The sequence below is a fragment of the Phocoena phocoena genome, chromosome 3, assembly GCF_963924675.1.
Source record: "Phocoena phocoena chromosome 3, mPhoPho1.1, whole genome shotgun sequence".
NCBI classification, from domain to species: Eukaryota; Metazoa; Chordata; class Mammalia; order Artiodactyla; family Phocoenidae; genus Phocoena; species Phocoena phocoena.
This window is the reverse complement of record NC_089221.1, coordinates 5,337,968-5,355,813: the sequence shown is the minus strand read 5'-3', so window position 1 is coordinate 5,355,813 and position 17,846 is coordinate 5,337,968.

Here is a 17,846-nt window from a genome sequence, read left to right as displayed (position 1 = left end):
TCAGGGGTGTACTGGGGAAGGTTGAAAGGGGCTGTAGGGCTGCAAAAGTCTTCCCAATAGTCCTGATTACCTCCACCCCAAGCAAATGCACCTTTCGTTCCATGCTGCTCTAGAACCCAGGTGTAGAGTCTGCATGGAGCCATCACGCCCCTGTCAACAACTTCCTTGAAACTGTCTTGGTTTGGTCCTTCTAGCACCAAAAGTAGCATTGTGTTCCCAAGGCTTCTTGTAGATGAAGCCAAAGCCTGTGCTCTGTAAAGACTCATTGTTTGAACAAGTCCCTGATGACATACAAAGAACTTCCTTCCCAGGCAGTAAACTGCCCTTGAATCTTCCCTGATCTTGGCTGACATGCTCTGACCCTCTTGAAGTAGTATGAGGTGACTGATTTTTCTTGTCAAGCAAACATGGACCTGCTGGGCAGTAGGAGGCCTTTTCTACAATGATGCTATTAATCTCATTCACTTTTATTTTTTAAACTAAGTTTTATTGGAGTATAGTTGATTTACAAGGTTGTGTTAGTTTCTGCTGTACAGTAAAGTAAATCAGTTATACATATCCATATATCCACTCTTTTTTAGATTCTTTTCCCATGTAAGTCATTACAGAGTATTGAGTAGTGTTCCCTGTGCTTTACATGTTTTTTTCTCAAATTTATTTTTTATACAGCAGTTCTTATTAGTTATCTATTTGATACATATTACTGCATATATGTCAATCCCAATCTCCCAATTCACCCCACCACCATCACCCCACCCCACCTCGCTTATCCCCCTTTGGTGTCCATATGTTTGTTCCCTACATCTGTGTCTTTATTTCTGCCTTGCAAACTGGTTAATTTGTACCATTTTTCTAGATTCCACATATATTCGTTAATATATGATATTTTTTTTTCTCTTTCTGACTTACTTCACTATGTATGACAGACTATAGGTCCAACCACCTCTCTACAAATGACACAATTTCATTCCTTTTTATGGCTGAGTAATATTCCATTGTATATATGTGCCACATCTTCCTCATCCATTCATCTGTTGATGGATGCTTAGGTTGCTTCCATGTCCTGGTTATTGTAAATAGAGCTGCAATGAACACTGGGGTACATGACTCTTTTTGAATTATGGTTTTCTCTGGGTACATGCCCAGTAGTGAGATTGCTGGTTCATATTGTAATTCTATTTTTAGTTTTTTAAGGAACCTCCATACTGTTCTCCATAGTGGCTGTATCAATTTACATTCCCACCAGCAGTGCAAGAGGGTTCCCTTTTCTCCACACCCTCTCCAGCATTTGTTGTTTGTGGATTTTTCCGATGATGCCCATTCTAACCCGTGTGAGGTGATGTCTCATTGTAGTTTTGATTTGCATTTCTCTAATAATTAGTGATGTTGAGTAGGTTTTCATATGCCTCTTGGCCATCTGTATCTTTGGAGAAATGTCTATTTAAGTCTTCTGCCCATTTTTTAATTGGGTTGTTTGTTTTTATAATATTGAGCTGCATGAGCTGTTTATACATTTTGGAGATTAATCCTTTGTCTGTTGAATCATTTGCAAATATTTTCTCCCATTCTAAGGGTTGTCTTTTCATCTTGTTTATAGTTCCTTTGCTGTGCAAAAGCTTTTATGTTTCATCAGGTCCCATTTGTTTATTTTTGTTTTTATTTCCATTACTCTAGGAGGTGGGTCAAAAAAGATCTTGCTGTGATTTATGTCAGAGTGTTCTTCCTATGTTTTCCTCTAAGAGTTCTATAGTGTCCAGTCCCACATTTAGGTCTTGAATCCATTTGGAGTTTATTTTTGTGTATGGTGTTAAGGAGTGTTCTAATTTCATTCTTTTACATGTAGCTGTTCAGTTTTCCCAGCACCACTTATTGAAGAGACTGTCATTTCTCCATTGTATATCCTTGCCTCCTTTGTCATAGACTAGTTGACCATAGGTGAGTGGGTTTATCTCTGGGCTTTCTATCTTGTTCCATTGATCTGTATTTCTGCTTTGGTGCCAGTACCATATTGTCTTGATTACTGTAGCTTTTTAGTATAGTCTGAAGGTATGGAGTCTTGTTCCTCCAGGTCTGTTTTTCTCCCTCAAGATTGCTTTGGCTATTTGGGGTCTTTTGTGTCTCCATACAAATTTTAAGATTTTTGTTCTAGTTCTGTAAAAAACGCCACTGGTAATTTGATAGGGATTACATTTAATCTATAGATTGCTTTGGGTAGTATAGTCATTTTCACAATATTGATTCTTCAAATCCAAGAACATGGTATATCTCTGTCTGTTTGTGTCATCTTTGATTTCTTTCATTAGTGTCTTTTAGTTTTCTGAGTACAGGTCTTTTACCTCCTTAGGTAGGTTTATTCCTAGGTATTTTATTCTTTTTGTTGCAATGGTGAACGGAATTGTTTCCTTAATTTCTCTTTCTGACCCATTGCTGTTAGTGTATAGGAATGCAAGAGATTTCTGTGCATTAATTTTGTATCCTGCAACTTTATCAGATTCATTGATTAGCTCTAGTAGTTTTCTGGTAGCATCTTTAGGATTCTCTATGTATAATATCATGTCATCTGTGAACAGTGACAGTTTTACTTCTTCTTTTCCAATTTATATTCCTTTTGTTTCTTTTTCTTCTCTGATTGCTGTGGCTAGGACTTCCACAACTATGTTGAGTAATAGTGGCGAGAGTGGACATCCCTGTCTTGTTCCTGATCTTAGAGGAAATGATTTCAGTTTTTCACCATTGAGAATGATGTTTGCTGTGGGTTTGTCATATATGGCCTTTATTATGTTGAGATAGGTTCCCTCTGTGCCCACTTTCTGGAGAGTTTTTATCATAAATTGGCATTGAATTTTGTCAAAAGCTTTTTCTGCATCTATTGAGATGATCATATGGTATTTATTCTTCAGTTTGTTAATATGATGTATCACATTGTTTGATTTGCATATATTAAAGAATCTTTGCATCCCTGGGATAAATCCCAGTTGATCATGGTGTATGATCCTTTTAATGTGTTGTTGGATTCTGTTTACTAGTATTTTGTTGAGGATTTTTGCATCTATATTCATCAGTGATATTGGTCTGTAATTTTTTTTTTTTTTTGTAGTATCTTTATCTTTAGTATCAGGGTGATTGTGGCCTCGTAGAATGAGTTTGGGATTGTTCCTTCCTCTGCAATTTTTTAGAAGAGTTTGAGAGGGATAGGTGTTAGCTCTTCTGGAAGTGTTTGATAAAATTCAGCTGTGAAGCCATCTGGTCCTCGACCTTTGTTGGAAGATTTTTAGTCATAGTTTCAATTTCATTACTTGTGATTGATCTGTTCATATTTTCTATTTCTTCCTGGTTCAGTCTTGGAAGGTTATACTTTTCTAAGAATTTGTCTATTTCTTCTAGTTTGTCCACTTTATTGGCATAGAATTTCTTGTATATATTTCTTATAATGCTTTGTATTTCTGCAGTGCCTGTTGTAACTTCTCCTTTTTCATTTCTAATTTTATTGAGTTGAGTTCTCTCCCTTTCTTTTTTGATGAGTCTGCCTAAAGATTTATCAATTTTGTTTGTCTTCTCAATGAACCAGCTTTTAATTTTGCTGATCTTTGCTATCGTTTTCTTTATTTCTGTTTCATTTATTTCTGCTCTGATCTTTATGATTTCTTTCCTTCTGCTAACTTTGGTTTTTGTTGTTCTTCTTTCTCTAGTACCTTTAGGTGAAAGTTTAGATTGTTCATTTGAGATTTTTCTTATTTCTTGAGGTAGGATTGTATTGTTATAAACTTCCCTCTTAGAACTGCTTTTGCTGCATCCCATAGGTTTTGGGTCATCATGTCTCCATTGTCATTTGTTTCTAGGTAATTTTTGATTTCCTCTTTGATTTCTTCAGTGATCTCTTGGTTATTTAGTAACGTATTGTTTAGCCTCCATGTGTTTGTATTTTTTACAGATTTTTTCCAGTAATTTATTTCTAATCTCATAGCATTGTGGTTGGAAAAAATGCTTGATACGATTTCAATTTTCTTAAATTTACTGAGGCTAGATTTGTGACCCAAGATGTGATCTATCCTGGAGAATGTTCTGTGTGCACTTGAGAGGAAAGTGTTATCTGCTATTTTCAGATGGAATGTCCTATAAATATCAATTAAACCTATCTGGTCTATTGTGTCATTTAAAGCTTGTGTTTCCTTATTAATTTTCTGTCTGGATAATCTGTCCATTTGTGTAAGTAGGTGTTAAAGTCCCCCTCTATTATTGTGTTACTGTCGATTTCCTCTCTTACAGATATTAGAATTTGCCTTATGTTTTGAGGTGCTCTTATGTTGGGTGCATATGTATTTATAATTGTTATATTTTCTTCTTGGATGGATCCCTTGATCATTATGTAGTGTCCTTCCTTGTCTCTTGTAACATTCTTTATTTTAAAGTCTATTTTATCTGATATGAGTATTGTTACCTCAGCTTTCTTTTGATTTCCATTTGCATAGGATATCTTTTTCCATCCCCTCACTTCCAGTCTGTATGTGTCCCTAGGTCTGAAGTGGGTCTCTTGTAGACAGCATATATATGGGTCTTGCTTTTGTATCCATTCAGCAAGCCTGTGTCTTTTGGTTGGAGTATTTAATCTATCCACATTTAAGGTAATTATCAACATGTATGTTCCTATTGCCATTTTCTTAATTGTTTTGGGTTTGTTTTTGTAGATCCTTTTCTTCTCTTGTGTTTCCCACTTAGAGAAGTTCCTTTAGCATTTGTTGTAGAGCTGGTTTTGTGGTGCTGAATTCTCTTAGCTTTTGCTTGTCTGTAAAGCTTTTGATTTCTCCATCGAATCTGAATGAGATTCTTGCCGGGTAGAGTAATCTTGGCTGTAGTTCTCCCCTTCATCACTTTAAATATATCCTGCCACTCCCTTCTTGCTTGTAGAGTTTCTGCTGAGAAATCAGCTATTAACCTTATGGGAGTTCCCTTGTATGTTATTTGTTGTTTTTCCTTTGTTGCTTTTAATAATTTTTCTTTGTCTTTCAGTTTTGTTAGTGTGATTACTATGTGTCTCGCCATGTTTCTCCTTGGGTTTATCCTGTGTGGGACTCTCTGTGCTTCCTGGACTTGGGTGGCTATTTCCTTTCCCATGTTAGGGAAGTTTTGGACTATAACCTCTTCAAATATTTTCTTGGGTCCATTCTCTCTCTCTTCTCCTTCTGGGACCCTTATTATGTGAATGTTGGTGTGTTTAATGTTGTCCCAGAGGTCTCTTAGGCTGTCTTCATTTCTTTTCATTCTTTTTTCTTTATTCTGTTCTACAGCAGTGAATTCCTCCATTCTGTCTTCCAGATCATTTATCCATTCTTCTGCTTCAGTTATTTTGTTATTGATTCCTTCTGTCTTCCAGGTCATTTATCCATTCTTCTGCTTCAGTTATTCTGTTATTGTTTCCTTCTAGTGTATTTTTCATTTCAGTTATTGTACTGTTCATCTCTGTTTGATCTTTAATTCTTCCAGGTGTTTGCTCTTTAATTCTTCTAGGTCTTTGTTAAACATTTCTTGCATCTTCTCGAACTTTGCGTCCATTCATTTTCCGAGGTCCAGGATCATCTTCACTATCATTATTCTGAATTCTTTTTCTGGAAGGTTGCCTATCTCCCCTTCATTTAGTTGTTTTTCTGGGGTTTTATCTTGTTCCTTCATCTGGTACATAGTCCTCTGCCTTTTCATTTTGTCTGTCTGTAAATGTGGTTTTCGTTCCAGAGGGTGCAGGATTGTAGTTCTTCTTGCTTCTGCTGTCTGCCCTCTGGTGGATGAGGCTATCTAAGAGGCTTGTGCAAGCTTCCTGATGGGAGGGACTGGTGGTGGGTAGAACTGGGTGTTGCTCTTGTGGGCAGAGCTCAGTAAAACTTTAATCCGCTTGTCTGCTGATGGGTGGGGCTGGGTTCCCTCCCTGTTGGTTGTTTGGCCTGAGGTGATGCAACACTCGAGGCTGCTCGGGCTCTTTGGTGGGGCTAATGGTGGATTCTGGGAGCACTCATGCCAAGGAGTATTTCTCAGAACTTCTTCTGCCAGTGTCCTTGTCCCTGCAGTGAACGACAGCCACCTTTGCCTCTGCAGGAGACCCTCCAACACTGGCAGGTAGGTCTGGTTCAATCTCCTATGGGGTCACTGCTCCTTGCCCTTGGGTCCTAATGCACACACTACTTTGTGTGTGCTCTCCAAGAGTGGAGTCTCTGTTTGCTCCAGTCCTGTCGAAGTCCTGCAATTAAATTCTGCTAGTCTTCAAAGTCTGAGCATCTGGGAATTCTTCCTCCCATTGCTGGACCCCAGGTTGGGAAGCTTGACATGGGGGTCAAAATCTTCACTCCAGTGAGTGGACTTCTGTGCTATAATTGTTCTCCAGTTTGTGAGTCACCCAACCAGTGGTTATGGGATATTATTTTATTGTGATTGCGCCCCTCCTACCATCTCATTGCGGCTTCTCCTTTGTCTTTGGTTGTGGGGTATCTTTTTTGGTGAGTTCCAGTGTCTTCCTGTCGATGACTGTTAGTTGTGATTGTGGTGTTCTCACAAGAGGGAGTGAGCGCATGTCCTTCTACTCCGCCATCTTGAACCAATCTCCAGACAAGATGGCTTTTGATGCATTAATTCAACAAATGGCAGTCTCTCATGACTGAGTGGGCCCCCAGACAGCCTCCTCACCCTTGAGAGGATTGCTGGGCCTGGATGAGTGGACCACACCCAGGAAAACTAGAAAGAACATGGTATAAAGTAGGATGGGTTCAAGGTCGAGTTCAATAGAGTAGAACTGCAGACACTCAGAGGAAGACGGTAACACCTTGGCTCCGTGTGCTCGCAAGTTCATTGTCTGCCTGGGCCCGTCATCTCCACTGCCACTGCCGCTGTGCTGGGAGCTCTGGGAACCCCATTCACTTTTTTTTGTTGTTGTTGTTGTTGCGGTACGCAGGCCTCTCACTGTTCTGGCCTCTCCCGTTGTGGAGCACAGGCTCCAGACGCACAGGCTCAGCAGCCACGGCTCACAGGCCCAGCTGCTCCGCGGCATGTGGGATCCTCCCGGACCGGGGCAGGAACCCCCGTCCTCTGCATCGGCAGGCGGACTCTCAACCACTGCGCCACCAGGGAAGCCCCCATTCACTTTTATTCATGCATTTACCTTGTGTTTCATTCTACCTTGTATTCTATATTAAAGTTATCTAATAATCAATTATTAAAGCAACCTGTTCCTGCTCAAATATTGGCTCCTTGAGCAAACAGTTTTATGCTGCTCAGAGAGAGAGCCAGGCAGAAAATACTGTCTTCATGAACAAAGGAAGTTGCTTCTCTGACGCCTTTTTTATGAGTAACCTTTAGGGCCCCCATTGCAAATTGACATTTTAAAATTTAAAGATCTGGCCCACAATGCAGGTGATATTTCTCAAGAGATTCAAAGTGATAAAAAGAGCATTCTGCAGTTTTCCTAAGAAGAGCTATGACTCATTTGTATGGAATTTAACAGCTCAGAAGGCTGATTCTAAGAAGGGCAGGGAAGGAGCTATTATTTCAATTTTAGCAACTCTTATTAGTTGACCATTTCTTCCAGTTTTTACTGCTAAATATCCAATCAGCCTAAAATGTAGTGGCTTAAAGAAAAGACAATAATTTTATTACTTTTAAATTCATATTATTGCCCCCTCCGCTCCTCCTTTAAGGAGCTGACCAGGGTCTCTTGCAGGATTGCATCCAGCCATCAGCTCAGAACCACCCTCATACATGTCCCGTGGCCATTGCTGGTTGTCAGCTGGGACCTCAGTGAGGCTGTCGGCCAGGACATGCCCATGTGGCCTGGGCTTCCTCCCAGCATGATGGCTGGGCAACATCAAGCCCCAGGGTACAGGATATGGAAGCTTCCTCTCCCTTGAGGCCTGGCCTTGGAGACAGGCACGAGGGTCATGCCAGCTCTGCGGACATGATGTGAACTCAGGAGTGAGGAGACAGGTGTGGTCCTTGGAGGCATGTCCACTGAGGCTGGGATGCCCAAGGGCTCCAAAGTCAGCAGTAAAAGGGAGACCCTGCTTCTGCCTGCTGAGTAACTTGAATGCTGGCCTGGTACTTGGGGAGGGGAAATAGGAGCCACGCAGCAAGTGGTTCTGGCTTCAGCTCTTCAGCGAGTTTAGGGCGCCATTTTTTCATTATTCATCCACTCCCTCCCTCCCTCCCGCCCCACCTCAGGGAGTATTTGGTGAACATGTCCACCAGGCCCTGTGTCGGGGGCAGAAAGCAGCGGTTATGGAGCGGGGAGGTGGGCCTGTGGCCCTCAGTGGCCAGTGAGTGAGAGGCCGCTTCTGCATCCCCGTATCCTTGCTGGGAGAAGTGCACAGGGTGCTCCGGGGTTGGCGGCAGGGGCCAACCTTTCCAGGGGGACCTTGACCAGTGCTCAGCCTGCAGGGTCGTCAGCTGATGTCCTGGTGCTGCCTTCTGAGGCTGGTTCCTCCTCAACTGGTCTCCTGGCATCTCCATCCCTGTTAGGAGGCTGGACCCCAGATCGACGCTAGAAACTAGAGATTGTTGAACAATCAAGTGTCCAGGTGGTCAGTTAGATCAACATGCCAACCTAAAAGTGACAACCGAGCTCTCGTTACTGACTCACGAGGAGTGTGACAGGCAGGGGAAGGCATCGGCTCCCATGTTTCATGTGCTCCCTGGACAGACGGCGCCAGGTGGAGCTCAGGAGGACCAGCACGGCCTGGGGACATCATCCCACTGCCGGGAACTCCAAACCTAGAGGGCTGGGGGGCCGTGGGAGGGAGGGGGGAAGGGCCAAGTATGGAACAGTGTTGAGTCGCAGTGGCGACCAGAGCCCTAGGTAAGGTCCCCAGTGAGAGCTCTCCGAGCGGGATGCCTGGGTGGGGAATTCATGCTTGTGCAAGAGCATGTCTGGCTTATGGGCCCTTCCCCAGCAAGCTCCTCCCCTAGCTCAGTGTGACCCTCACTCTTACTGTCCCAAGAAGGCAAACAGCCCTTCCGGGGCCTCTAGGTATTGCTCTTTCTCTCCTGTTCTCTGTGTGCAACCTGAGGACATGGCCTGACCCACGGCCCACCCTTCCCGGGATCCACTGCCCCATCCCTGCAGCACGGTCACTGGGCCCCCATTTCCTTCTGAAGGGCCTTCTCTGTGTTTGGGGCAGAGCTGCTGTTTGCCTGTCCCGTGTTCACCTCTGCCTTCCTTACCAGGGGAAACCCAATGTCATCCAAGACAACATTACATCCATTGAAAAAAGTCAGTTTCCAGATCCCCTTTCAGCTAAGGTGGGAGGGATGTGATCACCCCATGCACAGCCCCGGGGAGAAGAAGCAAGGCCCCCTGGGTTCCTTCACCAAGTGCCACCAGATGTCGGGTCCGAGCTCTCAGTTGGCAGGGGTTTCAGCCCAGGGCCGAGGCAGCGGCCCCTCTGCCAATATCCTCATCCACCATTCGTGGAGGGAGGGGACAGGGTCCCTGCAGGTTTCACCTCCTTGTCTTGTTGCCCTCTTGGGCTGTGAGCCAAGGCATGAGTCCCAGGGAAACTGTGCATCCGAAGGCTTTGCTGGAGGGAGATCTTGCAAGCGAGTTTCAGCATCCATCTCCCTTCAGAGCGTTACCAGCCAGGCTGGGCTGCAGGAAGGACATTCTCTTTCATCTCTGCCAAGAATGTCACAAGCTCTTTTAGAAAAAGAGCTCTTCTTGGCCAGAGCCCTGGCATCTAGACTCCTGGGTTGCCAAGATGCAGGACCTGCATCAAACAGAACGAAGGAGGTGGCAGAGAGCTTTGGATCAGGGAGCTGCCCTTGGTACTGATTCACCCCAAACCCTCCCAGGCAGGAAAGGCGTCCTGGTGGGCTGCCTCTTCTCCAGATAGGTGGTGCCCTGCATCCATCTCTGCTGGACACTGGCTCAACAGGAGAGAGGTCTGACACCCGATGTTAATGGGAAGCTTTTGGACACGGAGGCTTATTTTGGGTTCAGCCAGAACCGGCATTTCCAGGAGCCCCCAGGGTATGGAGGCTGGCTCCTCAAGGAAGGGGCACGAGTAGGATATGGTCATTCTGTGGGGTTGGGAGACAGACAGCAGAGAAGGCGGGAGTGGGTCCTGGGGACTGGCGGTCCATCCACTCCCCAGCTGCCCTGCTGCCCTGTGCTGTACTCAGCTGAGGTCACTCTATGACCCTGCAGGGACAGGCCTCCCGCTGCTCAGAAGGCCCCAGTGGGAGGCTGCTTCGCTTTGGCCTGCAGGGAAGTGGGGAAGGAGCTTTTCCCACAAGACCCCATTTCCTCTTTCTGGGGCTGACCCATTCCTAGGGCCTTCCACAATGTCCCAAGCAAGACGCAGAGCTACCTCAGTGAGGCTGTTTGCAGGGTTGAGACAAGAGGCCCCATTCTTGTTGTCTGAGGGCCACCCGTGGGCAGAGGGCCACCTGTGGGTGGAAGGCCGACTCACAGCTGGGACAGGTCTCAGCTGCATGGCCTTGTGCCCGTGGTCAGCTGCCTGCAGAGCTCTGGTGAGGTGCGTGTGGTCCAGGCAGGCTCCTCTGAGCAGTGTCGCCTTCCGCCCCCTGCCTCAGGTCTGCTCCCAGGAGAGGTGGGCACCACGGTCCTCGGCCTCCAGACTGAGCTGGGAGGGGCTGAAGGAGTGGCTGGCAAGTTCTAGAACAGGAAGGAGAGTCAGTCTTGATCATCCTTTCTTATATTCCTCATGGCACAGAACACAGAGTTGAGTAGGGATGCCATGAAATGTGAAAAGGTTCACTTAGAAATGAGTTTTCTTGGACAATTTGAAAGTGTCCCAGGCACAAAGCATTAAATATTTTATTTACGTAACCATTAAAATGTTAGTATTAAACGTAATGCTCATGTACAGTTTTCAGACTTGTCTAGAAATGAACTGTAGCTTCTCGTAGGGATTTATTCATTATTTCCTAAAAACTAACTGGCAAGCCTCTCTTATGTACCAGATGGCTTGCTAGATGCCCCGACTGCCAGGGTTCAAAGTGATCCAGGCCTGACCTCTGCCCCCAGGAGTCCAGGATCTTGGGGGAGGGGAGGGGGAGAAGCAGAGCGATGGTTGTGAACGAGCACAGCCGTCGCGACATTTACCCTGGTAGGGATGGTTTGGGGGAGATGGAGGAGACCCTGAGTTCTGTTACTGCCTGAGGGTCTGGGTGGCTGGAGGAGGGACCAACTGGACATGGGTGAGGAGGGGGCGCCTGGCTCTTCTGGGGAGGGTGAGGAAGGGTGGCCCCTGTGACGGGAACCTGCTGGGTGCAGGAGGGGAGTTGTCGAAGAGGCAGGCCAGAGAATGGGAACAACGGGGTGTCATCTCCCAGGAGTTCAGCGGCCTGGTAGGGCCGGGGCAGATGGGCAAGAGGTCGTGCAGAGCCACAAGAACATTCCAGTGCCTTCGGAGGAACACAGCCGGGAGAGGCACAGGTGGAGGGAGCTCACCTCTGAGGGGCCGGGAGGGCAGGGGTCCTGGGGGAGAGGAAGGCCCCAAACGGATGTCAGCATCCTTGGTGACAAGGAGGAGGGCCTTGGCCCCCCGCCCCCTGGGTCTAACCTAGGTCCCACTTCAGCAGGGGGCCTGGCTCTTCCCTCACCCTCTCCCTGGATGGAAGCCCTGCCTGAGGCCGAAGTCACCACCTCCCAGCTCCTGCTGCCGTATCAGCGATGCCCCGCCCAGAACTTGTGGCACCCCCTGCGCCAAATGCAAGCAGTTCCCTCCCTGTACCCCTCAGCCATCTACATGGCTTCACCCTCTGCAGCCTCCTTCCCATTCACGCCTGGCTTGGTGCTGTGGACTCAATGTTTGTGCGCCATCAACATTTAAAGGCTGAATCCCCGGCCCCAGTGGGATGGGTATTAGGAGGTGGGACCTTTGGAAGGTGACCAGGTTTCAATGAGGTCCTGAGGCTGTGGCCTCCATGATGGGATTAGAAACCTTACCAGCAGAGGAAGAGAGCACAGAGCTTCCTCTCTCAGCCAGGTGAGGACAGAAGCCGGCCGTCTGCCAGTCAGGAACAGGGCCCTCACCGGGTCCTGACTGGACTGGTACCTTGGTGTCAAACTTCTAGCCTCCAGAGCTGTGAGCAGTAAAACTCCTTTGTTTCAGCTGCCCAGTCTGAGGCGTTCCGTTATGGCAGCCTGAGCTGACTGACACCTAAGACACCTGGACTCTTAGTACCCTCAGCCACAGCCCTGTCCTCCCACTGCCGTACACCTGAAGCCATACACCTGAAGCCCTCCCTGCCCTGCTCCAGACCTCACATCTGGATGGGGACAGCCATTAGCAGCTTGGGCCGCCATAACAGTGGACCATGGCCCAGACAGCTTCAACAACAAACTTTCATTTCTTGCAGTTCTGGAGGCTGGAAGTCCGAGATCAAGGTGTTGGCAGAGCTGGTTCCTCCTCAGGCCTCTCTCCTTGCGGTGCAGACGGCCGCCTTCTTGCTGTGTCCTCCCATGGCCTTCCCTCTGTGCATACCTGTGTCCTAATCTCCTCTTCTTAACGTGGCACTAGTCCTGTAGGATTAGGGTCCCACCTTTATGACCTCATTTAGCCTAGTTACCTCCCTGAAGTCTCCATTTTCAGATACAGTCACATTGGCGATTAGGGCTTCGACGTAGGAATTTGGGGGGACACATTCAGTCCACACGAGGGATGCTGCTCTCATGGTGACCCATAGGAGGCACCCTGCCCCTCGGCACCAGCCCCATCACTTCTATGCCAGTGGCCTGGAGCCTGCGTATGTGGGGAGGTCCCTGGGGGGAGGTGGGGGAGGCTCCCATGTCCTAGCAGGGTGGCTCTTCGGCCAGCAATGGGGGGAGCCTCTCTCCATTCAGGTTCTCACTTCCAAACTGGAAATCGTCTCCTCACACTACAAGCACAGAAATCAGTCAGAGGGCGAATTGACGGGCATAACTACATTTTTGCCCTGAGCTACAGGCTGAAAAAATTGACTTATTCGTTCCAAAAATGATGGGAACGATCACAGTGTTATACGTAATTATGTGACTTAAATTTGCTCCACGGAAGAGCCCGTTGATAACATCCACCACCTCAAGGGGTTCTGGGAGGTATTGTCGAGGTATAAGCAGGTCTCGCGGTCGGCAGTGCTGCCATCTTGTCACTGAGAGAAGAGAGGGATGTTATGGGCTGAATCATGTTCCCCAGAAAGATACATTGAAATCCTCACCCCTGGAAGCTCAGAATCGTGAACAGATTTGGAAATAAGGTCATGGCGGTTGTAATTATAAGTTATGATGATTGACACCACAGTGGGTGGCCCCCTCATCCGATGTAACTGGTGTGGTCATAACAAGAGGAGAAGAGATACAGACATGCACAGGACAACGTGTGTGATGGGGCAGAGACTGGAGCAGATGTTAGGGGCATGGGGATGTGGGCACCACTGGAAGCTGGGAGGGGCGAGGAAAGATTCCACCCAGAGTCAGGGGGAGCACAGCCCTGCTGACACCTTGACTTTGGACTTTTGGCTTCTAGAGCATTGAGAGAATAAAGTTCTTCTTTATTAAGCCACCTAGTGTGTGATATTTATTATAGCAGCCCCGAAAACCAGCCCGAGGAAACCAGGGACGCTGACCCTTCTTCTTTATACCCAAGGTAACCGAGTAAGTTGAACGCAGAAGCTCTAAAAATACCCACTCCTGGGCTATAAGCAGCCCTGGGGCAGCTCCAGGCAAAGGGAAGGATTTTAGAGCCTTGACAACAGTGTGTGCAACCAGTCGGTCAGAGGGGCTCAGCTGTGACCCTGGTCCCGGCTTTTAGAAACTTCTCTGTGGCCATGCACACAGGCCCCTGCCCTGCTCCAGCTCTGTCTGACCTCTCCCCCACCTGCTGCACCCTCTGCTTTCAAAGGGGGACCCATCACCCCGTCCTGCACTTCCTGCAGGCACAGGGGTCTAGATTTGGGCTAAAAGGGCATCATTTCAATCACAAAACACCCTTATCTACATTGAGCTAATTTGATCATTTGTTACATTTACCTGGAACAAAACTGCCAGAAACACAAACATCAGAATAATCTAAAAATGAAAAAAAAAGGGTGGGGGAAGCATATAACCAATCCAACGATATGTTTCAATTTTATCCCATGAGTCCCACGGGTGTCAATGTTAATCTCCAAGTGACAAGAGGCCAAATGTCCAGGTAGCTGGATGTGTAAAGGAGACGGACAGTGTCCTACTCGGAGGCCACTGAGCAAAGAGCCAGGTCCAGATGGCCGTGGAGTCTCAGGGGGCGGGGAGCAGACTGCCTGTTGGCACAAAGCCGACAGAGACAGCAGTGATGTCGCAGACGCAGATGAAGAAGGACAGAGGGGCGCTGGAGTGGCCAGCGGGACAGGGGGGTCCTGAGCAGAGACCCTGAGGATGCCTGGCCCTGTCATCAGGCTGTAAGCCCCTGTAAGAGGAGGGGCGTGTGTGGCTGTGTGACAGGAGCCCGTACAGCACAGAGGGCCTGGGGGACCCGTGACACCATCGGGGCCACGTTCTTACTCTAAGGTGATGTGCATTTGCACGTGGATAAAAGGAGGACACACATCAGACATTTAAGGGCAGGTACCTTCCTGGAGTGGAGGCGAGGGTCGAGGACAGGTATACTTTCTCTCCTTATGCGTCTTTTGTACAAAATATTTCTTCCCAATGAACTGAAGTTTCTTCCATAATGAAGAAAAGTTCCGAGTTTGCAAAGAGTTTGAGCTTTTTTCTAGGGCAGATGAAGCTAAGCTGGGCGATCCTCTCCTCCCCGCAGGGCAACCTCTTCAATGTTTTATGAAAACCAGGGATTCAGTTTGGATGGGAGAGAAGATTTCAGTGACCTTTATAATTGCTCAACTCTGAGCTCCCATAAATCTATGAAGTAGCAGCTCTCAGGCTTCAAGCCCTGGGAATTATTTTCTCAATTCTGAGGTGTGTCCAGTCGCTGCCCCTCAGAACCTAAAAGGGTGGTGGGCTCTGAGCGACCCTGGAGATCTTGGATCCAGAGACACCACTAGGGCCAAAGGCCGGCCAGGATGGAGTTCGCAGGGGGTGTTTAGAACCATTGCCCGCTTCCTGGGCCATGAACTTTCCCCTCGTTTAGTCCCTGACCCCAGCACCCACCCCACTGCCTCTCCTTCCCTGGCGCCTCTTGCCCCAGACACAGCCGAGCTACTTGGGCTACCACCTGTGCAACATATCAACGTGGGCCTCCATTTCTGGTCTCTCAGTAACCAGCAGGCTAATGGGGGCAGAAACAAAGGTGAACGGAAGGGTTAATGACTAGAGGTTATTTCATGCGCTTCCTCCTCTGGTGTGGGTTACACTGAGTCCCCCCAAAGATATGGAGAAGTCCTAACCCCTCCCACCTGCGCAGGTGACCTTATTTGGAAATAGGGTCTTCACAGAGGTCCTCAAGTGAAGGTGTGACACTGGATGATTAGGGTGGCCCTAATCCAATGACTGGTGTCTTTATCAGGAGAGAGCCATCTGGGCACAGATACCCAGGGGGGAAGCCACTGCTCTGAAGACAGAGCAGAGATGGGAGAGATGCAGCCACAAGCCAATGACTGCCCACAACTGCCAGCAACACCAGAAGCTGGAAGAGGGGGAAGGTCCCTCCTTCAGAGCCTTCACAGGGACTGCAGACACCTGATTTCAGTCTCCTGGCCTCCAGAACTCTGAGACAATAAATCTTGGTTGTTTCAAGCCACACAGTGGGTGTGAATTTGTTTCAACCTCCCCAGGAAAGGAGCACACACTCTGAGATGTCATTGCCGTTTTAATTACCATCTTCGATAACCTTCAGCAAAAGAACAAGTAATACAAGAGCTGGGAAAACCTTGGGGGACGTGGAGCCTTTGGTGCCCGCGGGGACAATCACACCAGCCATAAGCGTCTGTACGGGTCCCCAGCCAGCACAAGTCCTGTCTGACTGGCTCTCACGCCCGTACCCCGAGGCACCTGCTTCCCCGTTCCCGCTGGTGCCGGTCTGGGGTGTTCAGGGCCCTGGGATGGATGTCCCTGCACCAGTGCCGGTCGGCTCTGTACAGACTGGCATCCAAGTACGGAGAGGCTGCTCACCTGCCTGAACGCTGCTGGTTCCTCATTCTCCTGGCTTTTCCAAGCCCCTCCCTGAGCCCAGGGCCTCACGGGTCACCAGCAAGACCTTCTGTCTCCCAGACCTGTGCTCTGAAGCTCCCGCCCCCCTTCTTTCTCCACCTAAAACCCTTGAGGGCATCACCTCGCCTGGGCTCCTCGGCTCTCCCCGTTCCCAGTTGCACTGATGGAGGATGGCAGGGGCACGGGGCGCTGTGAGGACCCTGCAGACCACTGCCCCGTTTCCCCTCTCCTCCCAGTTCCGGGAAGCTCGTGTCCGCGCTGCTCACCGCACTCCCGCTGTAGCCCTCCACGCCCGCTGCTGAAGTGGGGTCCCTGCCCCAGCAGTGTCGGCCTCACCTGAGACCTGTTAGAATGTCTGCTGTCAGGAGGCCACCCAACACCTGCAGTCTGCAAGGTCCCAGGTGATCCGCACGTATCTCCCTGCAGACCCCAGGGCACACACCTTTTAATCCACAGCCTCACCCGCATCCTGTCTTGCATCTTGTTTCTCTCTCTTTGCTCTCATCTGTCCCACAGGAAATAGATGGGGAGCTGGCCTTCAGGCATGGCGTAGAGTAGACACTGTCTATGTGCCCCAGACTAGCGGGTCCCTCTTCCTAGATACGTGAGGAGAAAACAAGGTAGAAAAATGAAAGCATCTGCTTTTCTGTTTCCTGCACTGTTTCTCTCCATAGCGGGGGTCATGAAGATATCGATTACTGCTGGGCCCTTCCCCTCCACCCCTGTCAAAGTGTGGTATTACAGAAATAATAAGATAACGTCTAAAGACAGCCGTCTCTTCAGGAAGAAATGTTCTTCACTTGACTAACTAAGCTGTGTTCATAGCTCCAAGAGAAAAGGAAAAATGTACAATTTGGAAGATGCTGAGGGGAAATTTCCTACCTGTTCTAATTGTCCACTTTTTTTTTTTTTTTTTGCGGTACGCGGGCCTTTCACTGCTGTGGCCTCTCCCGTTGTGGAGCACAGGCTCCGGACGCACAGGCTCAGCAGCCATGGCTCACGGGCCCAGCCGCTCTGCGGCGTGTGGGATCTTCCCAGACCGGGGCACGAACCCGCGTCCCCTGCATCGGCAGGCGGACTCTCAACCACTGTGCCACCAGGGAAGCCCTGTCCAGTTTTTAATAAAAGTTTTCTCTCCTTTCCTCTTCTGCTGCTCTGAAAACTGGAGCAGGCCCAGCGGAACTTGGACATGGCCATTTTATTAACATTTTTCAAAGTCTTGACAGATACAAGTGGTTTACAATATCTTTTTTTTATTGCATTCTTAGTGCAAACATGTTTCTGAAGATCTGGGTCTGTGACCTGTGATGCACAGCTGAGGAGGCTGAGGTGGAGGAGGGGCTGGCTTGTCCCACATTGTAGAATGAGCGGTGACAGCAGCACTGGGGCTCTGTCCCTCCCGGGCTCTTAATCCACCTGCAGCTTTCAAAGTGGTTTCCTGCTGAATCTGGAAAACACCTCAGACTAATGGGGAGGCCTTGAGATGCATGCACTGGACACTCAGAGGCCACGGGGGATTTCTTCTCCCTCTAGCTTTCAAGATGCTTGAATTCTGCTTTCAGAGCCTTAGTCTCCCTGTTACTGACAGCGGTGCATCGTTATGTGTGTGCACTGTGGACTCGCTAATGCTGCCTGGGCCCGGGCTGTTCCTTGCTCTCTCTCTTCTCCCCTCCTATTTACTGAGGAGCCCAGGGGGCCTACAGGACCCCCTGGGAACAGACGAGAG